This window comes from Mustela erminea, chromosome 16 (genome assembly GCF_009829155.1).
Source record: "Mustela erminea isolate mMusErm1 chromosome 16, mMusErm1.Pri, whole genome shotgun sequence".
Taxonomy (NCBI): domain Eukaryota; kingdom Metazoa; phylum Chordata; class Mammalia; order Carnivora; family Mustelidae; genus Mustela; species Mustela erminea.
In genome coordinates, this window is record NC_045629.1 from 10249362 (window position 1) to 10270956 (window position 21595).

Sequence of the window (21595 nt, forward strand, 5' to 3'; positions counted from 1 at the left end):
CCATTCTGGGAAAGCCCAAAACATAGTGATGGAGAGTAAATGAGTGGTTGCTAGTGGGTTAGGCATTGGGGATGTTCACAAATGGGAAACACAGAGGAATATTTGGAGGCAAGACAACTTTTCTCTATCTTGCTTATGGTTGGTTATGATGAGAGTTACTTGCATTTGTTAGAACTCAGAGACTCATACCCCGATAAAGTAAATTTTACTAGATGTAAATCATAAAATAAAATTTAAAAACTCATCATTGATAGATATTTCATCATACAGGAATGCCAGTGTGCGAAAATGATTAATTGCCCACTTTTTTGTACACAGTGCTGTGACTTCAGTGATAGTAGAGCCATTTTTCTTTATCACTAGCCAGATGGTTTCATTTGTAGGGCCCTCCTGTGCCCCTCAACACTGACCTATTTTTTGACAGAATTTAGAATTCCTGCTGTTCAACATAATGAGGTGGAAACATCTCGCCTCTCAGGGCTCGCGTCCAGCTCGCCAATGAGTATGCCTTTAGACTGCCGGCAATGACACGGCAACCTTAAGCACTGTGATTTCCTACTTGGGCACAGATTGAACGCTGTGATTATAACCATAGGTAGAGGCTGACAATGATCGTGCAAAGAGTAGCCAAACAATAACTGATGAAAGAAAATTTCTCAGTTTAATAAAAGGAGGACGATGGTTCGACTCACAAAAACAAGGCACATGAAACTACTTTTGGAATACTGACATTGTTAGACTGGAAATCTCCAGGGTTGTTTTGCTAAGACTGAGCAATTTTGATGGGGGAAATTGCAGCTCTTCCTGGGAAAGCAGAGGATAAGTTTATTAGAAAGTTACATTTATGAAGTCATATACATCACATATATTAAGGCTAAATAAAGTCAGATTTCATAGCCTATGGTTGTACATTGAGCCCCATGTCATCCAGTCATCCTCTGCTGTGCTCTCCCCATGGTGTCCTTCTGTATAATTAGCCTGTGACTTTGGTCAATGTGTAGTTGGGTCATGCTTAGACTTCCAACAGTAGCAACAAAGAATAAGACTTGTTTCTTGGCCCAACTCAGCTACTGACTGGTTATAATTCTTGGGTTGAAGCCCTAAATTTCTATGTAAATCTCACTTATCATTAAAACTTGAGGGAAATAATAATTTCTGTGTTTCCTCAAAATATTTCTTTGTTTTTAGTTGTTGTTGTCATCACTGTTTTTTAAAGATTTATTTATTTATTTTTAGCAAGAAAGAGAGAGCAGGAGCCAGGGAAGCAGAGAGGGAAAGAGAGAGACTACCAAGCAGATTTGCACTGAGCTCAGAGCCAGATGTGGAACTCTATCCCACCACCCTGAGATCACAGCCTAAGCCCAAACCAAGAGCGGATGCTTAACCAACTGTACCCAGCATGTTTTTGAAAGTCTATCAAAATAAGCAAACACCATACAAAATTCAGGTATTGCTGTCACTATTATAATGGGAATCAAGAATGGAGATCTGCAGGAAATGGAAAAGCAGGCTATGAGGAAAACAAAGTAACTTTTCTCTCCATCCCTTAGCCTTGACATGTAGAGTCCAAACAATTAACCCCACTTGCAATGCTCCATCTTCCTTCTCCCTTCCAATTCTGACTTCCTGCTTTCTGATGTAGGCCTCAAGACCACACATGTGAGCTACTGCAGCAGCATGAGCTTCCCAGCTGATGTCCCCATGACCCTCAAATCCCCCTGTTGGAACCCTGACATTCATCATTCTCTTGACCTTTTCCTGCCTAGAAGCTTGCTTGGACTCCCAGGAAAATGACCACCCAGGAAAATGTCTAAACATTATTTTAAGTCATTTTGTAAAATCAATCTCCTTAAGTCTAATAAGAGTTGTTCTTAATTCCTTTCATATGATAGATTTCCCAAGAATCAGGATCATATCTTTCAGGGTTTGCTGATTTTTTTAAAATACAGAATATGCATAAAGTCAATATGCAGTTCAACAAGTCTACAGTTTAGTCTTGAGCTTTAGATTCAGTTTCTATGAACTGTCTTCCCATGAGCCCTTCACAGAAACATTTGCTCTGAGGAAAATCATGGTAATGATTTAATATCTCTTAAGCACATCTTTACCCAAATAATTTCTCATAACAGTCACTAAATTCAAGACGGATCACCAATTTTATAATCCTAACTGGGACAACTTTGCACTTTTTTTTTCAAGTAGAAATTAAGAGAGCTTTTAATATAGCAATTAGTTTTTACTGCCAAACAATGTATGTTTTTTCTAAAAAATAAATATGCTTAGTAGACAACAAAAATAAATTGCATTATTAGACCCTATCCAAGAAATTTATCCCATCCTGGAATTGCCTTAAAATGTTGTGGGTTTTTTTCCCCTAAAATGATGGCTTGGGGTGTTTTTCTCCTTCTGGATGTTTATTTCTCAAAGCAATTTTCTGGCCGAAATGAAGTGGAGCATTGCCCCCAGCCCTTTTGCCAGTTACGCTAAGTGAAAATGACAGTGTTTATTAACCCTCTGGCCTCTCTCAGAGCTACCCTTTCTGAGTCAAATGTCATGATTTACGGAGGAGAGTACCATCCTGATTTTCCGTTTTCCCCCTGATTACTCTTTCAACACTAGTGAGGTGGGAGATGGCATTGTCTCAAATACCTACCAAAACTAAGATCATTCATCATTAATATCACAACATATAATCCAAACTTTTTCACCTGTCCACCAGAAAAAGAAATCATAAAAAAAAAAACAAAGAAAATTTTAGGTTTTTTTCCCCTCAATGCCCTGCTTTTGTAGATTTACACCAAGAACTTTATCTATATCCTAGAGAAAATGATCTTTCTTTTAATGACAGTTCAAAATTTTGAAACAACTCATTTTCTGACCAAGTCTGAGTAGGCTTATCGAAGCACAACTGGCCCAATGATGAATATGGCTTTTTACTTTCTGTTTGTTTGTTTTCAAATTATTTTCATCCAAGTGCATAGGCTTCCTTTATGGTAGGGAATAAAAAGTAGACATTAATGTTTTGCTTCTTACTCTTGCTAGACTTGGTTTTAAAAGTGTTTCCATGGATGAAGGCTGAATGTAATACATAAGCTCAGATCCTCTGAGAAACAGATGCTAAGACAAAATGAGACAAAACAGACATTTATTGGGGAATGCCTTGACAGAGAGAAAGAGAGGAGCAAAAAAGGGAAGCGATGAGGGTCTGACACCCCTAAAGGGAGAGAAGGAATTAGGAATGGGTCAGAGAAGCATCATAGGCAGTGCTTCTCTGGGTAGGTCTCAGCCAGGCTAATGGGGAGGTCTGGGCAAAGAATGCTGGATAGAGACATCCAGTGTCAAAAGGGAAGATGGGGCTCAAACACTCCATCGTGCACAGGTGTTTGCCAGGATTGGTCAGGAGAGCATGGCTTTGGCACAAACACTATAGTAGATCCAAAGGAGTGACAGCAAATGACACACTTTCCAGCAGGTCTTTTAGAGGGTGATCTGAGTGACATAACCCCATGGCCATCCCATGCACCAGGAAAGATCACACGCTATAGCTATCATTGAATTAATACAAGATGATTCAGTGATATTCTTTCTTCGTTAATTAAACATGTCCTCCATGGAAAGGCTCTAAGGAATCAACTTAAGGGAAACCATGCCACAACCTGGCTTAGAACAAATCATTTTTTTGTTCAAGGTTGTAAATTGTGTTTCAATTGAAACTAAATCTCAAGACAGATTCATGAACTTGAAGCACATTGACTCGTAGAACATTAAATATAAAAATCCATGACATTTATCATACATACTCATGTGCCAGTGTGGGTGTGCATGTCCTTGGTATTATAGAATATTTGTTTTATTATGCAATTTTATTACATTGAGATTTCAGTTCTTGGGGGATACTTAGGCAAATAACAATCCTGATTTGGGCTATTCAGCTGCTCATAATGGATCAGGAAAGCAAAACTTGAAGAAATGGAGATGAAGTAAGGTTAACTTTTGGGGTGGGTTGTAGAGGGGAGGAAAAGTCCAGGAGAAACTCATTAGCTACAGCGAAGTATGGACCATTGTTGAGTTACAGGCCAGGGTCTAGACTGGAGGAACTGAGCTACCAAGTCAGGGAAGAAACAGTAGCAAAGCCAATCTAATGTGATTTAGAGTTTGAAGAAGCATGCTATTCTTCCTGTCCAGAGATAGCATCTACCTCAGTGTCTTCACTGGTGGCGACTGGAGGTCACTTTCCAGAATGTCAGAAAAAAGGAAAGGGGAGGAAGAGAGGAGCCGACATTTCATCACATAACTGAACAGAACTGTCCACTAGGCCAGGGCAAAAAAAAAAAAAAAAAATAGAGTGTATAAGTGTATTCTAAAATATGTCCTACTGATTCTTAAGTTCAGCCTTTATTTTTTACAAGGCATCTATAAATAATTTGACAAGCCAAATTCTACTCATTGTAAACACCTCAGTTTATTTTCACTCATGTTGAACACTCAGTTCCAACTGTCACAGCAATGAGTAATATATCACATATACGAGTTATATGCCTGGTAAGAAGGCCAGATACACAATGTAGGAGGGGCTGTGTGGGAGTTTCATCGTGATGCCATTTTCTAAACATCCAAAAGGTAGGACAGAAATGGCTTTCTCTGACACCAGAGATGCCAAAAGGGGTTAGATGTCTGGCATTCTTAGGGAAACTTACACGGATGAGGGGATGCTGCTGAAGAACTCTTTGGTAAAAATTGGGGATTGAGAGCAGGGATTGAGCTAGTAAGTGTCCTCTTAAATCATAGACTGCCCACTTGGAATTTGAAGCTTCTCTTTTATTCTACTATGACCTGAGATTCTGGTCCAATGGGAGTCAAGTTAGAGTCTTTAGGTAGTTAAAGTTAACCAAGGTTTAAATAAAAACAAAGGAGAGGTGCCTGGGTGGCTCAGCTGGATAAGCTTGGTTTCAGCTCAGGTCATGATTTCATGGATCATGGGATCAAGCCCCACATTAGGCTCTGCATTCAGCATGGAGTCAGCTTTTGGGTTCTCTCTCTCCCTCAGACTCCTCCCACTCATGCTCTCTTTAAGATAAATAAGTCTTCAAAAATAAATAAAGAAACAAAACCACAGGAGTTAAGTTTACCTCCCAAAATGTATAACTGAAGTGATTTCACTTATTTTCTGGATATTCTGTATGGAAAAAAGAAAGAGGCCATATCCCTATGGCAAAAGCATAAAGTAAGTTTACTGAGAGACTAACAAAGATAGCATAATTATGCCCTATAGCTAATTTTCAAAAAGAGAAAGAAAGAAAAAGATCTATGTTATAAAATTAATGATGGCATAAAGTTAAAACACACATACAATGAATCTTGATCTATTTAATCCCAATCAAACCTATTATGTTAAAACCAATATAAAACAGACCCACAACGAGGCAGTTTACCTACCAGAAGAAAGAACTACCAGATATTCATCAGCCCTTATCATTAACTAGAGATGGAACCCAAAAACACGAGTGGTTTGAATGAGAAGGAAATTGCCACATCCGTGGGTTTAATACTGCAGCATCGCAACTTGTGCCACAATATGCATTTAGGTTTTAAAATAACATTAACAATTTAAGGTAGCTTTAAGTCTTTGTGGTTTGTTATTAAATTCGAGAAAGGAAATATTGATGGAAAGAAATCGTAGTGTTGCAAACTAAGGACCTGAATCGCTGCTGGAAAAGATGAGGAAGGCACTTGGAAAAAAATAGAAACAATGACACTATGGCCAGAGGTTTAGGCATAAGCCTTTCCCTCAATTCCTTGGCTTTCTATGTTCCATGTGTAGCATGGCCTGGATAATATAATTTACTTTCATCTCAGATAGTAGCATCCGTTGGCCTATTACTAGGAAAACATCAAAATCAAAACAAGCTTAAAAGTGAATCAGGTGTTTCATTTTTCTCAAACAGACATTATAAAACTTCCAAAAAGAATGTTATAAAACTCTGAGTGGGGGCACCCAGGTGGCTCAGTTGGTTGAGCTTCCAACTCTTGGTTTCAGCTCAGGTCATGATCTCAGGGTTGTGAGATCGAGCCCCAAGTTGGGCTCTGCTCTGGGAGGGATTCTCTCCCTCTCCCTCTGCTCCTCCCCCTGCTCTCCCTCTAAAATAAATAAATAAATCTTTCAAAAAATACTCTGAGTGAGCGATGAAGAACTTATTTTCAGTTGCTTGAGGCTACAGCAGGGTGGCAAAACCCGCTTAGCTAAGGGTGAATCAAGGATGGCGGTGGAAGCAGCTTCCAATCAGCTCCCAGGGTGCTACTTCTTTGCTGGGCGGAGGTGCCACTATTTATTTCAAGCATCATTTGAAAATGTCCACTTATAAAGATTTTCCAAACATTACTTCAGTATTTGTACAAAAGGGGAAAAAGAAGAAAAAACTTGAAGAGAGGTATTTTAGATGCACGAATCTCCACTACCTGGCAGATATTTTGATAATAACAGAAGACATTTAAGCCTCAGTTGGAAAAACAAAAATGCAGTTTGATTAGCACAAAAGCGTTTATAGTGGGGGCGCCTGGGTGACTCAGTCGGTTTTAAGTGTTTGCCTTTGGTTCAGGTCATGATCCAGGGGTCCTGGGATTGAGTCCTGCATCAGGGCTCCCTACTCAGGGGGAGTCTGCTTCTCCATCTGTCGCTCGACCCTCAGCCCCACCCCCCACTCCTGCCCAAGTGTGCACACACACTCTCTCTCTCAAAAGTAAATAAATAAAACATTTAAAAAAAATGTTTATAGTGTGCCCTCTTATAATGTTAGCAACAGTTAGGAATGGAAGCATGGGACAGAAAAGAATGAAACAGTTTTTTTGCTGGGTTACCGGTGACACAATTGAGGTAAATTACTTGACCTCACCCTGGGACTGATCACACACCGGAGGAAGGAAACACCTGCCTTCCAAGTGCTGGGAAGTTTAAGTTGCATAGTTTATGCAAGTCCCTGACTCTGTAGCTAGCACAGTCTTTCCTTCCCAGATTTATTCATTCATTCATCTCTCTCTCTCTCCACGTCTGGAATCAAACAAATGTCTCCATTTTTAAGGGGGAAGGCAAAGCATAGAAATAGAAAGTACAGATAAATGGCTTTAGCATACAATTTTTAAATGATAATTAAACAAAATATTTATGAGCACTTAAAGAGAATGTGGAATCAACATGAGTTCATGAAGAAAATGATACCCCATAATTTAGTTTCTTTTTTCTCTTCTAAACAAAAAGGAGTGGAGGAGGGGAAGGACTTACTTCTATTTCTGGCAATATGGCAGACTGGATATACAGAAAACTTCTCCTAGGATAAAAGGCCTAAAAATAGTGGATTTAATTTAAAAAATGTAAATAGTATCCGTTTTAAACTTGGTTGAGAGTAGAGAGTAGAGGAAGACAAACAAAGCAAGCCAGAAAGCAGATCACACATGGCTCAGTGGTGGAAAAGCCATGTGTGGCTGGGGACATCAGCCTGTGTTTCACAGCCTGAGCCTGTCTGTGAGCAGTAAGTGTGGTGGGTACCCAGATGAAGACTGGGACCTAAGCACAGAGAGAGGTCTGATCAGATATGTCATATGGCCACCTTTGGGCTCTGGAGAGAGATGGAGAAGTCCGTTAATCATAAATCAGCAAGTGCGTGATTTGCAGTTGGAATCCCCAACTACTTATGTGGCTCAAAAGTCCCCAAACTAAAATCTAATTTAAAGTCACCTTAGTTCCCTGGTGCACTCAGGTGCTAGCAGAATACAAAATTTCCAACTAGGAACAACTCGACACATAAAGCACAATCAAGAGCACCTAGAAAATGCAACAGTGAAAAAGATATCAAACAACATCAAAGGATTGATGTCTTGGAATTTATCCAGCAAAAGATACATAAATCCTTTATGCAAAAAAAGGTATGTAACTTCTTTGAAAGATATATTCATTGACAGGGAGACTCAGTGCTTAAGGATATTAATTCTCCCCAAACCGATTAATTGAATCAATGAACTTTCCAAGCAGAATCCCAGTAGGCTTTTGCATGTAACTTGATAAATTGATTCAATTTTATGGAAAGGCAGAGAACCCCAAATAACCAACATATTCTTTAATAAGAAGTCTCATGTGGTAGCTGGGGTAGAGGGAGGACTCGATCTTCTAGAAATCCATAACTGGTAATTGAGACAATATGATGCTGGCACAGGGCTATGGAAAGTGGTCAACAGAAAACAACAGAGTCCAGAAAATAGATGGGTACATATGTGTGAAGAGGAAAACTACCCAGAGCAGGTCCAGGCCAGGAGGCTCCAAAAGATGGGAAGTTACTAACAATAAGCTAGAGATAACCAGCCGCTTCTGCTTCTGTAAACAAGCGTCCCTCCTCAGGCTCCCCACACTTTAAACAGTCCACTCCCCACAGTTTAAACTGCCCAATTTAAACCTATCACCAATGTTTTAGTGATTTACCAGACCCACCCCCAAAAAAAGCATTCTTACCAAATAACCTAACTTCCAGAAGGAAACTCCCAATTCCCAATTCTCTTAACAATAATGCTTTACTAGAAGGAAAACCAACCTTAACTTGACAATGGCAAGACTTCCAATATCCTGTAGGTCCTCTTTAGCATGCAAAAATTCTTTCCAAACCTTCCTTTTCCTTACCTCCCCCTACTCCCAAGTCTATAAGTGGTTACTCTTCAGAACCCTAGGGCAGCAGCTCTTTCTGCCCCATGGGTCCTGTCCCTGTGCTTTCAGAAAATCACCTTTTTGCCCCAAAGACGTCTCAAGAATTCTTTCATGGCCATGGGCTCCAGACTTCCCTAGATTCAAAAACCATCTGCAAGACTGAGGTGACAGTTCAATAAAGAAGGAACACAGTTTTCCTAAGTGATATGTAGGTGGTTGGTTACATATTAAAGAGAAAAACTGAGGAGAATTTCTCAATGACCTAGGTTTTAGAGTTTTGTTTTGTTGGGTTTTTTTGAAGAAGGCAATGCACATCATAGGGAAAATATTAGTAAACTCAAGAATCTCTGATTTAAGTCCTGTTTATTAAAAGACATGACAAAAGTAATGAAGAAACAAGCCAGAGACTCTAACAAAAAAGGTGTTTTCAAGACATGATTGTCGAAAGATCAATATCTAGAATGTATGAAGAACCCCTAAAAACCAATGCAAAACAACAATCCAATAGCAAGTAAAATACTGCACACAAACAGGCATTTCACAGAGGACAAAACATAAAAGGCCCATCAAGAGATGCTAAGACTCATTAGCAAGCAAACTGAAACCTCACCATCAAGCAAACCATCTCACAGCAGCTATGGGTCCCAGATTTAAAATGAGGAAGTTTGGTTAGGTCTTAGCTAAGATAGAGGCTGCTTTTAGGCAACCAGCTTGAGCAGTGGACACCGGAGTAAGGTGGAAGGCCCCACCATGACCCCGGGCGGAATGCAAACAGAGCCCTTACGTGATCCAGCTCAAAACAGCTATAAACCCTAGCTGACCAATGGTTTACTTACAGCCAGGCTAAGCTACCAAAATAGGAAAATGCGAGACATTGCCATACCCCCATAACTCCAGCCCCCACCACTACTACCTCACAGACAGACTGCTTCTCCTTTACTGTCCTGCCCACCGCTCCCCTGCAGAGTATTCTGCAAATTTCTATCTCCTTTTTTTTTCTGTCTGGGTTGAATTCTTTTCACTGCCCCTCAAGGCCAGGTGTCCACCTGATACAGCTGTTCTGCAGCTCCCAGGAACGTTTAAGGGCTGCCTTTAGACAGCAAATTAAGCAATTGTTTTTGGAAAGCCTTTTGATGCTCCTTAATAAATCTGAACTTGAAAACACACAATAACCAGCAACTCCACTCCCTGCTTTGCTCCTTCAAGAAACTCTTGCACTTTTCTAACAGAACACAGATGTAAGAGGGCCCATAGCATTATGCATAATGGCAAAAAACCGGATACAAGTAAAAAGATAAATTGATACAAAAAAATTGTATTGAAAATGAACCAGATGTAGCCAGCCACAAGCATCCATGTGAATGGATCTAAAAATATTACATTAAAGGAAAAAAGAGGAACTCATGTAAGAACACATAGGGTATTAAGATCCCATTTATATACATTTTGAAAAAAATTCAACTATTGTTTCTGGATACATACACACATATGTGGTAAAAATGTCAGAAAAGGAAAGTTAATTAAAGACTACATTTGGGATAGCCAATTGCCTCTCGGGGAAGCTGGGAAATAATTACGAAACAGTACTGAGGGAACATCAAAGTACAGGCTCTGTTTTGTATCTTAAGCTTGAGGGTAGATACAAGTGCCTGTTTATTATTATTTTCAAAGAGTTATATGTTAGCTGCATGTGCTATTGTGATATAATAAGAAATATATATATTTTGGTCTTCAACCCCAGGATCCTGGCCAGAGCTCACAAAGCCCTTGTAAGGTCCTAAGTGCTAACAGAGATAGAAACAACTTTTGTTACAATATTTGGTTTTCTCCCCAGTTCCTGATACAGCTCAGGAGTTGAACAATAAAGGTGAAAGAAGCATCTTTCATTATTCAGACCAAACCCTTTACAACCACATTTGAGTTTATGTTAATGAAGTGACCTTTAAAAAAACTCCTAAGTGTGGGGGCTGGTTGCCAGGGGAACCGACCTCCTGATTAGAGGATTGGAACTTGTGGCCCTACCCCCTCCACTTACAACCTCCGGGGGGCGGGGAGAAGGGGCTGGAGATGGAGTTCAATCATCAATGACCAGTGATTTAAACAATCGTATTTATGTAATGGAACCTTCATAAAAACCCTACTGAAGGAATTTGGAGACCTTACTGAGGCTGAACAAGAATGCATCTCTGTGCTGGAAGGTTGGCACACCCCAATCTCCTCTGGAACAGAAGCTCCTGTGTTCACTTGGGACTCTTCTAGGTCTTGCTAGATATAGCTCTTCATTTGGCTTTTCGTTTGTATCCTTTATATTTTCTGTAATAAGTTAGTAATAGTAAGTAACTTGTTAACCTGTGTTCTGTGAATCATTCTAGCGAACAATTGAACCCGGGAAGAGGTCATGGGCAGCCCTGATTTATAGCTGGGGGTCAGAAGTACAGATGACAACCTGGGACTTGCAATTAGCATCAGAATTCAATGGCGGTCTTGTGATTTTTGAACCCTCTTAACCCGAGCGGTCTATGCTTCCTCCAGGTAGTCATTGTTGTAACTGAACTGTAGGATACCCAGTTGATGTCCATAGAGAACTGGAGACTTGTTTGGTATGGAAATGTTCATATTAGTGCCAAAAGTTGTGAAAGTAGAGAGATTGTGTTCTGCATTAGTCTGCTTTTTATTTATGACATTTCACAGTAAATTTTAAGTGCCAAAGGTGTAGTACTTATTGATTTTATTATAGAGCAAAATCTTGTCAGTTGGGTATATCTGCAGCTAAGGTAATTAATTGACCTAAGAATATTTTTTGGAAGGTCTCAAGTGTGCTTATGGAACTTGCTTTAGAACTTGACTTCCTTCTTATTCATTGCCTGTGTCCATGTGATCTTGAGAGCTCTCATCACTGTTGTGGAAGTATTTACCTTGCACAAGGTCAACGTATAAGCTATTGTCTAGTTGACAGAATCCTGCACTAGTACTGCTTAAAGTCCCTCTAGTAGTGTGTCTTAGAATCTAGGGCCAGGGCTGCCTGGATGGTGCAGTTGGTTAAGCATCTGACTCTTGATTTCAGCTCAGGTCATGATCTCAGGGCTCTGAGACTGAGCCTTACATTGGGCTCTGTGCTCGGCGGGCAGTCTGCCTAAGACTCTCTCATTTTCCCTCTGTCCCTGTCCCTGCACATGCTCTCTTTCTCTCTCCCTCTAAAATAAATGAATAAAATCTTAAAACAAAACAAAACAAACAAACAAACAAACAAAAAACTAGAACCAGGCTAATGGAAAGGAAAATGGAACAAACTTTAGGGAATGAAGCCTTAGAATCATAGGGGTGGGTAAGATTATTACCATATATATGACAGTGAGCTGCAAATATTTGCAGTCAGTTACATGAAACAGTAAGGAGATTTCTTCTGCATCGCTCCTGAGAAAGCTTTTGCCCACTTGAGGGGAGCAGACTTTAGCTTCTCATGAGAAAGAATTTTGTAAAAATTCGAATTATTCAACTAAAACTGAAAATGGGGTGACAAGCTCACTAACAAGTATGTTTTCATTCCGGCTGACAGCCCTACTGCCCCTATTTTTCAGCCAGACCCTTAAAATCACTATCAATTATCCCAGAGACTAAGACATAGAAAAGCAGAGTTCTGTTTGTTTGTCATCATATTCCCATAAATTACCATAGGTACTATGAATTAAACAGAGCTAGCAAAAATAAGTTAAGTTTGATCCAAGATGCTGATCTGCTTTGCTCCAGGAAACAATATCAGTTCTTCCCCTTTATATGAAAATATTTATCCTTGGCTTATAACAGTTTGATTCTCTGTTCCAATATCTCTGTTGTACGTCTAAGTTTTCTGATCACAATCTGGGAGCGATACTGAAGATTTATTCAGAACCGTGCCTACTCCAGCAACAGTGTTAGAGAAAGTAGATTAGAAACTGCTGAAAAGACAGATGCTGCAGAGATCAGACAAAAAACAAATACAGCCCTTGAGGAAAAAAGGATGGTAATTTCCAAAAGTCATGCCATTTCAAATGTTAATATAACAACTAATGTATATGAACTACTTCACCAGCTCAGGGTACAAAGATGCCATTTACTCTTACTGTTGCAGGACTTTGTGTCCCCTTAGTGCCCAGGGTTCTTGGTAATGTTGCTTTGTAGAATGAAGAGATAGACCAGACAAAGAGTGGTGGGCAGCAAAATAAAGTTGACTGAACAAGAGTATAAAGCTCCCAGAGAGGGAGGAGACTCTAATGGGTTTCCCTCAGAGTTTCTAAGTTTAGGGGGTTTTATGAGCTCTTTTGCAGAACTTTCTTAAGCAATCAGGGTGTGCTGAGTCATGCCAATCAAGGTTTTGGTCACATATCTGTCTACCTATTAGGTTCATGTCCACGAGCTGATGATCCTTTTTTTGCTGACATCTGGGGGCTAAGGTTTAACCGCCCCTTGCCTGTGATAGGGACAGATATTTTTGTGGTTAATTGTTTTATTTTAGGACTTTTTGCAGAAGTCATTTTTGGAAAGGCTGCAAAGCAGAATGTTAGTGGGGTCCTGTCTAAGCTGCAAAACAGGATGTCAGTGCTGTTTTATCTTAGATAACCTGACTCTAAAAAAACCTAACTTTTAAAAAAATTTTATTTATTTACTTGTAGAGTGAGAGAGAGAGAGAAAGAGCACAAATAGGCAGAGTAGCAGACAGAGGCAGGCAGAGGGAAAAGCAGGCTCCCCATGGAGCAAGGAGCCCGATGCAGGACTCATCCCAGGGCACCAGGACATGATCTGAGCCGAAGGCAGACACTCTTATTGCCACAGGATATTGTGTGGTCTTGCAAAAGTGTGTCCTCCTGCCCTGTTGCTCTTATGTAGTTGTCAATGGTGACTCACACATGGAACTTTGTCTACATAGGAGCTGAGCATCAGTTCTCAAAATGACAATACCATGCCGGGGTAGTTAGACCTCCAGCAGCATGAGACTCAATGCTATTCTGAAACCAGCCCTCATGCCAAATTCATAAGGCCCTGACCCTGAACCAGGATCTTCAGCTCAGTTGCCCTCTGCCATTTTAAGCATGTGGTCTGAGGCATTGGGGTGGCTCAGTCAGTTAAGCATCAGACTCTTGATTTTGGCTCAAGTCATCAACTCAGTGTTGTGAGATCAAGCCCCACATCAGGCTCTGTGCTGAGTTTGGAGCCTGCTTAGGATTCTCTCTCTCCCTCTCCCTCTGCCCTTCTCCCCCCCCTCACTATCTCTCTCTCTCTCTCTCAAACAAAACAAAACAAAACAACAACCAAAAAAGCGTATGGCCTTCTGGCCACCTGGTGTCTATTCAGGGCCTTCCTGATAAACCTGAAAGGTCCCCTGAGTTTGAATCTCAGGAAGTATTAGTTAGATCCTTTCAGAAAGCAAATCTTCTTCTTCATATTATGTGGAAATTTATCATCTAGCACATCTGCGTCTAAATTCCCTGAGGGTTCCACTTTATCTTCCAGGTCAAGAAAGCATCTTCACCCTATAGTTCCATATTTCAGGAACCTCCCTGAAGCAATTCTTCAAGCAACAAAGATGTCACCCTCAACACAGCATCTAGGCCCTCTCCCTCCTGGAAAATAAACGGTCCAGTTGCCCCACTTAGTATCCACCCTGTTTTAGGCATAAAGTTAAATGTGGCTATAACCCAAATGAACAAGGGACATTGTAAGGTATCCCGCTCTTGCTTGAAAACAAATGTATGCTCTACAAAGAAGCTCCATGGATTCGACTCCAAAATCATTGAAGAGTAAAGTCAATGGTCACTGTAGCTTTCTTGAGCAATATTACCTCTCCAGTCACTCTGGACAACTCTAAAACCATTTGTTTCTTTTAGTCCAAATCTTCTCATTTTACTTTCACCAACCTTCTATTTTTAGAATTCAAACCTAAAGAGAAGTTATAAGAAAGTTTAACATGATAAAAACCCATACACTGATCCTGTAGATTCACTAATATCTCTCTGTCCCATTGATGGTTAGTTAATTCCAGACATTATAATATTTCATATCCAAATATGCCAGGATAGTTCTCCTAAAAATAAGAATATCCTTCTCTATAACTACAGGCTACACAGTTGTCTCCCTCAGGAAATTACATCCATACATACTAATACCTAGGATATGCACTATATTCAAATTCCTCCATTTTTAAAACCTTTTCTCTGTCCAACCAGGGAGTTTCCATGTCATGTTTCTTTAGTCTTCTCTAACTATTAAGTTGCTTCCATTGTTGATATTTTTCCAGCTTAACTTAGATAGAATTGAAATACAACATCATATAAGTTACATGCTCAAGATGTTGATTTCATACACTTACAGACTATGAAATGATTACCACCGTAGTGTTGCTGAAACCTACATTATGTCACACAATCACCATTTCTTGTTTGTGATGAGAACATTTAAAATTGGGTGCCTGGGTGACTCAGTTGGTTAAGCAACTGCCTTTGGCTCAGATCCTGATACTGGAGTCTTGGGATGGAGGCCCCATGCTCAGTAGGAAGCTCTGCTTCTCCCTCTGACCTTCCCCTTCTCATGTTCAATCTCTCTCTCTCTCTCATTCTCTCTCTCTCAAATAAATAAATAATAAAATCTTTAAAGAAAAAGAACATTTAAAATTTACTTTCTTAGCAACTTTCAAGTATATAATACAGTATTATTGACTATCCTCACCATACTGTACATTACGTCCCAGGAACTTATTTCTCTTATAACTGGAAGTATATATTCTTTGGTCATTATCTCCCCATTTCACCCAACCCACTACCCCTGGGAAGCAGCACTATACTCTGTTTCTATGCACTCTGCTTTCTTAGCTTCTACAGATAAGTGGTATCATACAGTATTGGTCTTTTTCTGATTTATTTCACTTAGGATAATATCCTCAAAGTCTACCCATGTTGTTGCAAATGGAAGGATATCCTTATTTCTCATGGTTGAATAATATTCCATTGTATATATATCACATCTCCTTTATCCATTCATCTATCAACAGACACCTAGATTATTTCCATATCGTGGTTATTTTTAATAATGTTGCAATGAATATGGGTGTACACATTACTCATATTTATGAAGAGCTCAGTCCTATTGTTTTGCAGAATGTCCCTTTGTTTTTGGCTGATTCTTCTCTCACAATTAGATTCAGATTAGACATTTTTTAGCAGTTCAGTTATGTTATGTGTTAAACATCCTCTTTAACTATCTCTGTGTCTCCCAAAATACTTTTCCTTCAGGCAGCCTCCAAATCTTTAGCTCTCTCCAGGACTGCCTTATGATTTCTGTGGACCCTGGGCACTTGCTCCTTTGTAGAAATATTAAAAGTTATGTTTTATACTGTTTTGGTATAAAGGTTAATATAATCAGTCTGAGCTCATTATTTTGTACTCATTATTATTCATTTTTTCTTCTGATTTTAACAGAAATTAAACTTAGAGCATCCTATGAGTCCCTGAAAATAAAGCAGTCCCAAATCACTTTCTCTTCCTTGTTCCAAGTGTTGCTCTCTCTTTCCCTTTCACCAAATCTTACCAGCTTTCCATCTTACCCTTCCTTTACAAGGCATAGACACCCAAGAACATTTTTTACTGATACTCTGGGACTGCCTGAAACCTGGGGTTTCTTCCAAACTAATCTGAGCTGCCATTTGGTTAGTACTTACTATGTCCCAGGTACTCAGTAAAACACCATCTATCATGTCCTTAAATCACTACAAAAGTTCCCATTAGAGGCGTACTATTGTTCCCAGGACACAGATAGAGCAGCTGAGGCTTTCAAAGGTTTCCGTAGCTGGCCCAAACTCTACTGTCAGAGGAGGTGGGCAGGATTCAGACCAGATCCATCTCACTCCCGTCCCAGGGCAGCCCCAGCTCTTGCCTGGAGACAGGACAGTAGGGAAGGAAGTGGGTGGGGCAACGGGAAGCTGTTCTGGCTGTTCTCTCTCCTTCGGCAGAGGGGAGGTGCAGGCAGTGGGTCCTCTCTCCATTTCTACCTACCAAGTCCTTAGAGAGTCTTTGGATAAATTTCCATAGGAAAACAGAAAAGCTTTTTGCTCAGCTAAATTCTATCACGTACGCACACCCCTTCCATGCCCTGTCTCAGGTTCTGCCTATAAAACAGTATATTCTGACCGACACAATAGACACTAACAAAGCAGGCTCTAAGTGCTAATAGATGCCTCTTACTGCCAGCACTAAATACAATATTCTAGTATGTGGCAGCATTCAAAAGCTCTAAAGTTATAAAATTAAATTAAATTAAAGTTATAAAATGAAACATTTTAGGTGGGGGAAAAACAAAGACAACTGAAATACAAACAAACCTATGTGCTTTTAATTTTTTTTAACTGATTTAAAATTTTCTGATGCTCAGTTGGACCCTTCAGCCATCATTCGACAAACTAGAGCTTTTTTTGGAGAAAAGACGCATTTCTGGACTCGGGGGGGGGAAGTACATTTATCAAATTCCCTCCTGCCCGTGGAATAAAAGCTCAGGATACAGTGCTTCGTTTCTCAATAAGAAAGAAAGCAAGGCGCTTGATTTTTTTATTAGGTGTGCGCCCAGGCTCCCTTATGAAACAGAGATAAGAGCAGAGCGTGTCTCGGTGAGTAATCGAGCTCTGTTCATTAGCTGACTGAGGCGGTGGCCAGCAGCCAGCACAGCACCAAGTAATAAAAGCAGTGGCTGTGTGGGCTGGAGGTAAAGGTGTCTGAGGGGAAGGCTGTGACTAAGTCTCCACTAATCACTGTTTCATCAGTGCCTCACAGTGGGACCTTCCGCGGGCATGCTTAGGTTCCCACTCACACAGACTTCAAGGCATCTGCCCAAGAGGATGGGGGTTGTATCTGAAAACCCTTAAGCTACATTCATTTATAACCCCAAGTATGAAATAAACATGAATCCTTACCGGTAGAAATAAATGACTGAATAAACAAAGAATGAAGAGAAGAGACATCTCTTCCTTATAGAAGAATCCAAATACTACTCCTCAGTCCAGGAGATGGAGCTTCATCCCTCCACCCCCACTCCTCAGGGATGGGCTAATCATAGTGACTTGTTCCCAAATAATAGAGTAGGGAAGGGGGAAATGGTACCTTTGTGGGTACTTTTGCAGGTACCCTTGCAGACCTGGGAAATACTTGCTCAGCCAAGGGAAGGTTCCCATCACCAGGGATGTCACATAAATATCATGTACTCCCTGATCAAAGTGACAGGAATGGGACTTCACCTCTGTGGTCTTCATTCAGAACCCAGAGTCCCAATCTCCAATCTCCAAGACCTCAGACAGACCAGATTCTCTGGATCCCTGACCAGTCCTCCTCAAGACTGTGGAGGTTCTGAAAGACAAGGAGACCCTGAGATCCTGTCACGATCTGAGGAAACTCAGTAGATGGAAAGACTAAATACAGTGCTGTGCCCTGAACTGGATCATGGAAAACCTGTGGTTTCCTTAACAGACTCATACGTCTGACAAATGCATCATGAAGGTGTTAGATGTTGATGTTGGAGACCCGAGGTGAGGGGTATACAGAAGCTCTGTGTTATATTTGCAACGTTTCTGGAAATTCAAAATTATTCCAAAATAAAAAGTTATTTAAAAAAAAAAAAGAAAGGAAACTAAGTTTACTCGTTTACTCCCTAGGAAAGGAGTAGATTATTAGAGATGTCTACTACTTTTTTTTTTTTAATTTTTTAATTAACATATAATAGGGACGTATACTTCTTGGTGTATTCTATAAGCTAATTCACAGTTTGATTCCTCCTCCCCACACTTGATTTAGTCTTGCAATATGTCCTTTGGTATCTAGAGTTTTCATTCTTTATATGCCTTTTGAAATCAAAATGCTTGCGGCTGATCATCTTGGGACAGCTAAGCTATGCACAGCCTGAGCCTGGAGGGCAAGCCCAAAGAGCAGATTGAACTTTCGATCTTAAAGCATTTTAATATATTCTAGCTATGAATGGCTCTCTGCGTAGGGCAGCAACACTATTGACAAAGGCGAGTGGTCAGGAAGGGAAGGGAGCATGTGAAGAAAATGCTAACCTGTTCTGGACAAAGGACTCTCCCTGTCTTTCCAGAGACCCTCCTCACAGGGCAAAAATGGACTGGAGTGGCAAGAAGAAGAAGAAGAAAGGAGCGTGGCAAACGGGTGTGCTCATACCCTATCCCCGGCCTGTCTTAACATAGCCTCCTAGCTTGACTGTCACCCACACCTTGACTCTAATTACCTAGAGCTCTGTGTCCCCCATGCAGACTTTTCCAGCTTCCTCCCTTGACAACGGCCGCCAGTGTCCTAGAGGTGGTGGGAGCCACCAGCTCCTATTGCCGCAGGGGCTAAGGGACAAAGTGTGATTCTGCAACCGGAGTTGAAAAAAGTTTTCCTCCAGAAACAACTGGAAACTTGGCTTTTTTGGCGCCTTAACATAGCATTATGCTTTCTCAGACATTAACAGATTAATCTGTATAGGTTTAAGAAAGTAAGCTCTGTTCCATTGCACTATTTCTCTGTGGAAATCATTTCAAATTCTGAACATCAGCTTCTAACAGATGATTTGGAACATTTAAGTTGGGAATTGCTTGATCAAATGAAACCATCAGCCCCGATGAAAGTGGAAGATATAAACCTTGGTAGGAAAAATAAAAATCAACTCAATTTCACATAGAATTTAAGATGAAAAGAGAAAAGAAAATGGAATCAGAATAGCGTAAGCCCCGTGAGATTAGCTCTCCCTGACTAAATGCAGAAACTCCCAAGCCCTTGTTGAGTTAGGTGGCATTCCAAGGCAAGGACATCATCAGGTTGAGCATGTATCTTTCATAAGTATTGCAGAGGTCAGGAAATATGACTTGGAATAATTTGGCACTTGACTACCATGGTGCCCTCTTTCAAAATGGAAATGACTATCTTTGTTTTCCATCATGCACTGCAACAGGGATTCACACATTTTCATGAGAATTGAATGGGTATACAAATACACTCCTGGGGGCAAAGGGAAGGACAGAGTTTGAATTCCATTATGAGTTTTCTTTAGAAGAAACTACCATAAAATGGTCCCATTCACAGCCCCATAGCATCAATATATACTTGGGAATGGGAATATTCTTTATTTCACTTTGCCATGAAAAGCAACTCACAGCTAAGGAAATTTTCTTCATTCACCAGATACCTCCTTTTAAATGTCTGTTAACTTTTAGGCTTCTGAGCTACTCTTTTTTTGACATCAACTGATCAGTATCCTCTCACAAACTATAGGCCAAAAACATAGCATAATATCTGATTGAAAATTAAAATGCAACTGATTTTTGTGAAGAAAAGAGGTAACAGCTTCCAACGTGGAGCTGGGACTGTATGACAGAAGACCTCTATTCTAGCCATTTCGGTGTCCAAGCTGCTTCAGAGTCAGGGAGGTGACTAGGAAATTGGGATTTTAAGAGCTGATCTTTTGATCTGCTGTTTCCACTAAGGCACAAATACATCTTCTGTTTTGGAAAATCATCAGGTTTTCTCTCCTGCCCACTGAACTTCAGACGGTCTGCAATGCCCTTGGTCCACTGCAGGGAGCCAGGGGCTGGGTCCATCTGCATAGCAGAGAAAATCTTACATCTTCCATTCAGGTGGGTGGAGAAATCAATTTCTTAAAAATCTATATAAACCTGGTGTGCACTTGAATGTGAGCTTCTTGAAACATTCTTTCCAATAGAAGGATTAGGAAATCATTAGAAAAGTCATTTTTACATCTCCCAGCCCCTGGATCTTTCTACCCACCAGCTAAGCTGTTGGCCCATAGATGTTCTTGGTACTTGAGTCCCCTCAGGGACTGTGGTATCTCTGAGGTCTAGGCTAAAGAGGTAAAGTGAGAGGCCTGTTTGAATAGAAGAGTCTAATCAGAATTATTTTTTCTAATCAGGATTTTTTGACATCGTGATGCCTGCCAACATGCATTGGGGGAAATGAAAGACCTCAAATTCAGCTCACATGTGAGCTTATTCAAAATTTTATATAATCCAGGTGTCTCTCCACAATGCAACGGATGTAAATTCCCTCTCCTATTTTGTGCCTCACCACTAACAATCCTCTTCATACAATCACAACAGAGACTATTAATAGGAAAACAGTAGGAGAGGACACTTTCAGCATATAACTTGGTGTTTAATCTGATGAGTATGTCTATCTCTGGGGACACTGAATATATGATGATATGTATATGCATATAATGATTATTTCATTTCCCAGTGTCAAAGATTCTGTGAATCCTCTATGCCTATATTTTCTGTAAATAAAACACTTCCTGCCCAGAAGGTTCATATCATTCATGGGATTTTTAAAAAGTTCTTTTCACTGAAGTCCAAGAATCACTATTATAAGGCACATCTATATTAGTAATTTGTTTAAGTCTATATAGTATTTGTGACACACAGGCACATGCATATGTGAAACTGTGTAACTCCTTAGCACATATATGTCTTCAATTTAATTGTTAAGGAAAGCTGTATGCATTCAGTTCTCTAATACTGGATTAGTTCCCAGTAATTCTTTATTTTCCATCTGAAATTTTAGATTTAAATATCTATTTTAGGTATGGTTCTTTTTTTTAAGATTTTATCTGTATATTTGAGAGAGATCCTGAAAGAGAGAGAGAGAGAGAGAGAAAGCATGTGCACAAGCAGTGGGAGGGGAAGAGGGAGAGGGAGAAGAAGACTCCCACGGAGCAGGGCCCATTGTGAGGCTCCATCCCAGGACCCTGGTATCATGACCTGAGCTGAAGGCAGATACTGAACCAACTGAGCCGTCCATGTGTGTTTTGGGAACATGGGAGTCATGTATGTTTTGGGAGCAATATCTATATCCATCCCTTGAGGAGACAGTGAAGGTTAAAGCAGAT

The 21595-nt window shown here is 40.2% G+C and overlaps 1 long non-coding RNA gene across 2 annotated transcripts; it reads right to left on the reverse strand.

Moving 5' to 3' along the window:
• Nucleotides 1–672: 672 nt before the first annotated feature.
• LOC116575443 lies at nt 673–15011 on the reverse strand. 2 transcript variants are annotated; one of them, XR_004279778.1, is made up of 4 exons: nt 14827–15011; nt 14502–14599; nt 10895–10999; nt 673–804 (listed from the first exon to the last, which is right to left on the reverse strand). It is a non-coding gene; the product is annotated as an uncharacterized LOC116575443 (long non-coding RNA). The 2 variants fall into 2 exon arrangements; XR_004279779.1 differs by lacking the exon at nt 10895–10999.
• Nucleotides 15012–21595: the final 6584 nt, after the last annotated feature.